The sequence below is a fragment of the Mus caroli genome, unplaced genomic scaffold, assembly GCF_900094665.2.
Source record: "Mus caroli unplaced genomic scaffold, CAROLI_EIJ_v1.1 scaffold_14054_1, whole genome shotgun sequence".
Lineage (NCBI taxonomy): Eukaryota > Metazoa > Chordata > Mammalia > Rodentia > Muridae > Mus > Mus caroli.
The window spans coordinates 26,706-33,358 of NW_018390193.1; positions in this window are offsets into that span (position 1 = coordinate 26,706).

A 6,653-nucleotide genomic window follows, 5' to 3' on the forward strand; every position below is an offset into this window, starting at 1 on the left:
CACCTCTATTTTTCTAAATCAGTGAAGCTAGTTCTGCTAACACTGATGTCTATCTTGCCAATTTCAGGGCTTCTGTGTCCTTTTACATTCTGTCAGGATCTTTCAGTCTGGCTATGCTTACCGCATGCGGGTGCTGCACTGTGGGTGGGAAAGAATAGTCTAAGATGTGGGAAAGTTAGAGCTGGGTCCCTAATCCTGTGATGAGGCCAGGGCATGGGGTTCTCAGACTCTTGGACATCTAGGCACCACGGGGAGTCAAAGAAGAGCAGAGAACAGAGTTGGGGGCCTGTGAGCTGGGGACAGTGGCTAGCCTGGTGTGTGTGTGTGTGTGTGTGTGTGAGCTGGCTTGTTCCATGGGTGATTTTCCTCAGCTTGAAGGAGGCAGGCTTGCTGGTGGTTGTGACTGGGAATACAGAGAGGCCTTTTATAGGAGAATAGGCTGTGGCTCTGTAGATGAAGACCTTCTTCATGGCTCCCCAGAGTGGATCTTGATGAAAAGAGACAGTCTGTGGTTCTAAACAGTTTGTTATGGCAGAAAATGGTTGCATATGGTTATACCCCACTTCTCATGGGCCTGAGATTAAATACCTTTTGCAGGGAGGAATGTCTGGAAAGGGAAGCTTCTTGGCTAGGCCCTCTGGGCCTTTCGGTACCTCATTAGCATGGAGAACTCTGCTTTGGGTCTACCTGACCTTAGGACACATTTCTTTTATGTGAAAAGCGATGCACGTGTTCCAAGTCAGGAGCCTGGCAGGGAGCTGGGAGTTGCCTAAGCCTCAGGTGTGTCCCACGTAGTGTTCAAATCTTTACCTTACCAAACTTCCTGGCAGGGTATTACATCTCAAACAGTGCGCGTGCATGGATACTTCAGGAAGCCCCTTCCCACCCTCCAACTCTAGAGACAAACAACCTGTCTTTTCCTGTTCTTCCAGTCAGAGCCATCTCATGGATTTGAACAAGTTGAAGGTGCAACTGAAGCCTCCTGGCCAGAGCTATTCTCTGGTTTTGACTGAAGGTTCCTCTGGTCCCTGTCTAACCCCGACAGCCGAAAGGGGTGTTGGTAAAGACTCTTTATCAACTTCTCCTTAAAACAAAAACAGAAAAAGCAAGAAAACTGGTAATGCAGCAGCCACAGTGTGGCTGCCAATTCTTAAATCTGCGGAAGGCTTAGGGTTTTGGACCTCTGTGGGATCCCTTAAAGCCAATAGGCCAAGGGAATGGTCCTGTTACACAAGACATTTATTCTGTGATGGGTAACTCGTCATCGAATAAAAAAATCCCCCAGGCCAGGGAGATGTGTCCTACTAAAATCCCATGGAATAAAAATAGCTAAAAACAAGGCTTCTTATTTTGGGGAGGAAGTCTTTGAGATAGTGCCATGTATGACCAATGACAGTATCTATAGCCCAGACTCAAGGACCCAAGTAGCTTCTCTCATCAGAAGCAGAGATACCCAAGAAGGAAAACCCCCCTCCCATGATTTTTTGCTGATCTTAGCTGCAATTCATTAATGCATAGGGCCATCTAAAATAGGATAGACCGATAGCAACATGGCCCCTGAGCCCCCTCAGACAGATGAGCCCAAAGATCAAGGCTCTAAAAACCACCCTATTTCAGATCTTAACTGCCCTTACCCAACCAATAAAATCCATCTGCCCACTCCTGCCTCCTTATCCCTCAGAGGAAACACTAAATAAACCATCTGCCCCTCCTGCCCCTCCCTCTCCCACCCAAGGACAGGGCTGCATTAAAAAACAAATGAGCTTCACCTGCCTCTCCTGGACTCCACCTTCCCGCACCTAGCCAGAGAAAGGTATCCCCACTCCCCTGTCCCAAAGCCACAAAAGCAAAAGTCAAAATGCTTAGACAAAACCCTGCCAAACTCCAGAGTCCCCTACCCCCAACCACTTACCACACAACATCTTTGTAATTTTAGTGACTCTCTTGCAAAAACAAACCCTGCCTCCCATGGTACTCAGGACTCTGGTATAGAACTGGGATCCCAAAACACTCGAACATTCCCCATTAATGTTATCCCAGTCGAACTAAACTACTCAGCTGGTACCCATTCCAAAATTCAGACTTAAAAGAACTCAGGCAGGCAGTGAAAGAAGATGGCATCCCTGGACAAAAATCTCTCCTACAGAGCCATATTGCCAACCTAACCCCTCAGAATTGGAGAGCTAATTGCCGTCCCTCCCAGCCCAGTCCAATGTTCTTGGCCTAGGAGGCCTTATTTAGAGATGAATGCCATCAACAGGTCAGGCAAAATCCCGAGTGAGGTGACACACCATGGGGTTTTGATGAACTCTTTGGCCAGGAAGACTTTTCTACTGGAGTGAAAGATCCTGACAGAATGTAAAAGGTCACAGAAGCCCTGAAATTGGCAAAATAGATTTCATTGTTAGTAGAACTAGCTTCACTGATTTAGAAAAATAGAGGTGCACAATGCTCTGGCCGCTCCTCAAACCTGTGTGTCTGCCAATGTTCTGACCAGGTGTGTGCCCATTGCTGCACCTCACTGCCAGGTGTTTGTGATATTAGTTTCTGGGAAAGAGTCAGGAAATCTCCCCAGCAACCATAGTCGGGGCCAATCCGGAGTGCTGCACCTTCATTAGACTCTTTCCTTGTTTCCCTCCCATACCTATTTCTTGAGGAATCAATCATTTTAGAATAGACATTGTTTAGATCTGGAAATCCCCTACTCCCTCCTTCTCCTTTCCCCCCTGAGGCCCTATAAAAACTGGGTCCTCTTTCCCCTCGAGGTTGACTCCTCTACCCCTGCGTGGGATATGAGTTATCCTCAGAGCTCTGGCTTTCCCCGTTAAATAAAGCCTCATGTGGTTTGCATCAAGCTTGGTCTATCGTGAGTTCCTGGGTGTCCGCTATTGTCCTGAGGCCTGAGTGAGGGGCTCTTCTCGGAGTCTTTCAGGAGCACAGCAGCCAGCAGGGTACTATGAACAGGTCTGCCTTTGTGCAATACAAGCTTGGGACAGGCTCACTCCACTCTCAGGTTCTCAAGACCTTGCCTCCTCCCTGCTTTCTCTCCATCAAAAGCCTGGAGAACCCCTATCTAATTTTATTCTCAGAACCAGAATGAGCCTAGAAAGAAAAATCCCCAATCCCACAGCTAGAGAGATCTCCTTCTTAAAACCATTGTTTGGGAAGGCATGACTTCGGCATCCAGACCAGCCTATCAGGGTCTCTGGGAAGAGCACTATGATAGGTGGATTATGGCAACCCAAGATACAGGAACCATATCACACCAGAGCCATTACATCTGTGGCTCAGGCATTTGTGGCATCAGTAAAAACAGAAGGAATCTGCTTCAAATGTGGACAGACAGGACATTGGAGTGTCCACAAAACTCCTTCCCCATAACAGATCCCAATCCCCCTAAGGAAGTTTGTTCCTGTTGCAGGAAAGGTTCCTATTGGAAGAGATATTGTACCTCTGTGTATGATAAGGATGGTAAACCACTGGAGCCTTTAAACTTCAGAGGGGGCAGCCCTCAGCCCCAACAGTAAGAGGGACAGCTACTCCCATAGAAGCCTTATGGGTGCCCAGCATCTCAGAAGGCTCCCACCCAAAATTAACCATTAAAATAGATAATAGGCCATTCAAGTGCCTTATTGATCCTAGAGCAAACAAGACAATTTAAGACATCAAGAGATCCCACAAGACTGGCAACTGATCTCTTGGCCCCAGCTCCTAGGCATAGGGAGCACCTCTCACGTATTCATCACCAAGCAGGCCTGGCCTACAGATGGGAGGGCCCTGATGGAGCTACCAGCTTCATACACCCCCTGGTAGCTCAAGTAGCCACCACTCTTCTAGGGAGAGATGTCTTTCAAGCCCTAGAGGTAGTGCTTACCTCCCAACCAGAAAGAGATCACACCAAGGTAGAGGGCATTACCTATAATGAAAGTTATACCCAAGGATACCCTAAAACCTCTCCTCCAAATTGCCCCCAATTCTAGGGGCCACTGTTAGATTTCATACTCCCTGCCTTGACTGGCTCTCCAATGAAGCCAACAGTGGCCTCTATCCCACAGTGGCTTCTATCAGGAGAGAAGCTTAGCATTCTCACACAGCTGGTATTAGAACAGCTTCAGCTACAACTCATCCGCTCCTCCCACAGACCATGGAACATCCTGTGTTCACTATAAAAAAGAGCTCAGGGGGGTGGAGACTATTATAAGGCTTGAGGGCAATTATCAAAACCATGTGAGTCTGGGGCTCCCCACAAAGAGGGATACCGAACATCTCAGCCACCCCTGCCAATGTCTCCCTATCAGCAATAGACATAAAAGACTGCTTTCCCCTCATCCCTCTCCTACCATGAGACTGCAAACACTTTGCATTCTCAGTACCCCCCCCCCCACCCCCCATTAGCAACTCTGGCCCAGCCTCACGATATGAATGGACTGTTCTCCCACAGGGAATGGCTAACAGTCCAACCATCTGTCAGGAGGCTGTAGGCACTGCATCAAAACCTTATTTAGATAAAGGACTCAACTTATACCACTATCTGGATGATATATTAATATTGGGAGACTCTTCCACTTTCCTGTCCCAACTTAATGCCTTCCCTATCTGCCCTAGAATTCAAAATAGGCCCTCACAAAATCCAACTTATTTTGCCTATTCAGTTTTTAGGAACAGAGATTTCCCTTACTTCAATATGCCCCCTCAATTCTACCCTTTCCTTCTCTTGCCTCCCTCCAGAAGTTTTTGGCCACTTTAATTGGCTTTGACCCTGGCTCCCCCTTCCCACAAGAACCCTTTAACCCCTCTCTAACCCTCCCAAAGAATACTGTCCCCTGAAGCAATCTAAGCTCTAAATTCTGTCAATGCAGCCCTAAAAGGTATGGCTCCTGCTAGCTATGACCCAACAATAACCAATGGGTGGTGCACCCCAAATTTTAAATGAGGTGGATGCACTTGCTAGCATGATTGAAAATGGCAAGGACAGAGTCTTACAAACCCTAGGAAAAGAACCTGACATTTTTGTCACCCCCTTCTCCCTCTCTGACATTAAATGGCTAATCAAAAATCACTCCTGCTTTGCTGTCAGCTTAATAGGATTCCCAGGACAAGTTGACACCCATTATCCTGACGAAAATTGGGCCCCTGTGGATGAACCCCTTATTTGCTGATTCAAAGAGCTGCCTCATTACTCCCTGAGTATAAAAAATTATATGCCATCTCTCTAGTTCTAAAAGAAGCCAAAGGCCCCTCCTTAATCTCTTTTCAGACAGTGTATATGCTGTCAATTTTCTCCCCTGGTTGTCAAGATCCTTTGTCAAACTAGATGCCAACCCACTTTCCCCTCTACTCATACAGGTCTCCACCCTCCTACAGGAAAGAGCCTCTCCCCCTCTACATCCAGCATGTCAGATCTCACAGTCCCCTGCCAGGTCTGACATCTGAGGGAAATGCACTTGCTGACCAAACCACCTCAGCAGGAACAGTCATAGTCTCCTCTGAGCAAGCAGATAGATTCCACTTGTGCGCACACACAAATATAAAGGGGCTTCATGCCCACTTCCCCTACACTCCCTTTGCTTAACTCCGAAGGCATAATAAAAACACAATGCTCCCTTTGCTTATCCCTTATTACCACCCCAGCTTTACAAATGATGGGCACCAATCCCAGAGGCCTCAAATCCAATGCCTTATGTCAAATTCATGTCACCTGTGTTCCCCAATTCGGTTGACAGAAATATGTTTTTGTCTCCATAGATATACACTCACATTTTATATGGGCTATAGCCCAAACAAGTAAAAACTCAGAAAGGTTCATTCACCATATGCGTTTTGCCTTTGCTATGGGCATTCCTCAACAGATAAAAACTGATAATAGCCCTGCCTTCACTAGCTCTCAGTTCAAAACCTTCTGCACACACTGGAAATTGCCCATCATAGGGGAATTCCCTACAACTCCCATGGCCAAGGAATAATAGAAAGAACACATCAAACCCTAAAAGCCCAACTCCTAAAACAAAAGGCAACCACCTATCCACCTAATGTACAATTAATGATGGCTCTGACTACCCTAAACACATTTAACATCTTCAAAAACACCAAACATCTTCTTATCTCCCTCCATTGGCACACACCAAAGTTATGCCCCATCCCCATGCTTGTATGATGGCATGATCCTTTGGAATTTGGAAGGGACCAGACCCTCTTTTTATAACTGGGAGGGTTTTCACTTGTGTTTTTCCACAGGACCAGCCTAATCCCATCCGGGCTCCTGCCAGAAATGTCCGACACCACCCCACCAACCAAGATGGCCCGCCTCTCGCTGGCAGATCAAGGACAGGTGAGGAGGAGGAGGAGGAATAGGAGGAGGCAGAGGAAACACTACATCCACAATGACCACAAGATCCCCTGGGAGGACATCCATGACCTGGTGACTGCTGCCCAGGCCATGTGCCCTCCACAAGCCACCCTCTCCTCTATTCTCTTGGCTGTTTTTGTCATTCTCCATGCTAACTCTGCTACTGCCCAACCTCTCCCTAGCCTTTCCAACCCCTTTCCACTGGAGATTCTTCACTAGGGAAACCTACACTGGACACAACAAAGTTATAGAGACCCAGGACTGCCCACTTGAAGGATGTCAGGTCAGGACTGAGATCCTCCTACCC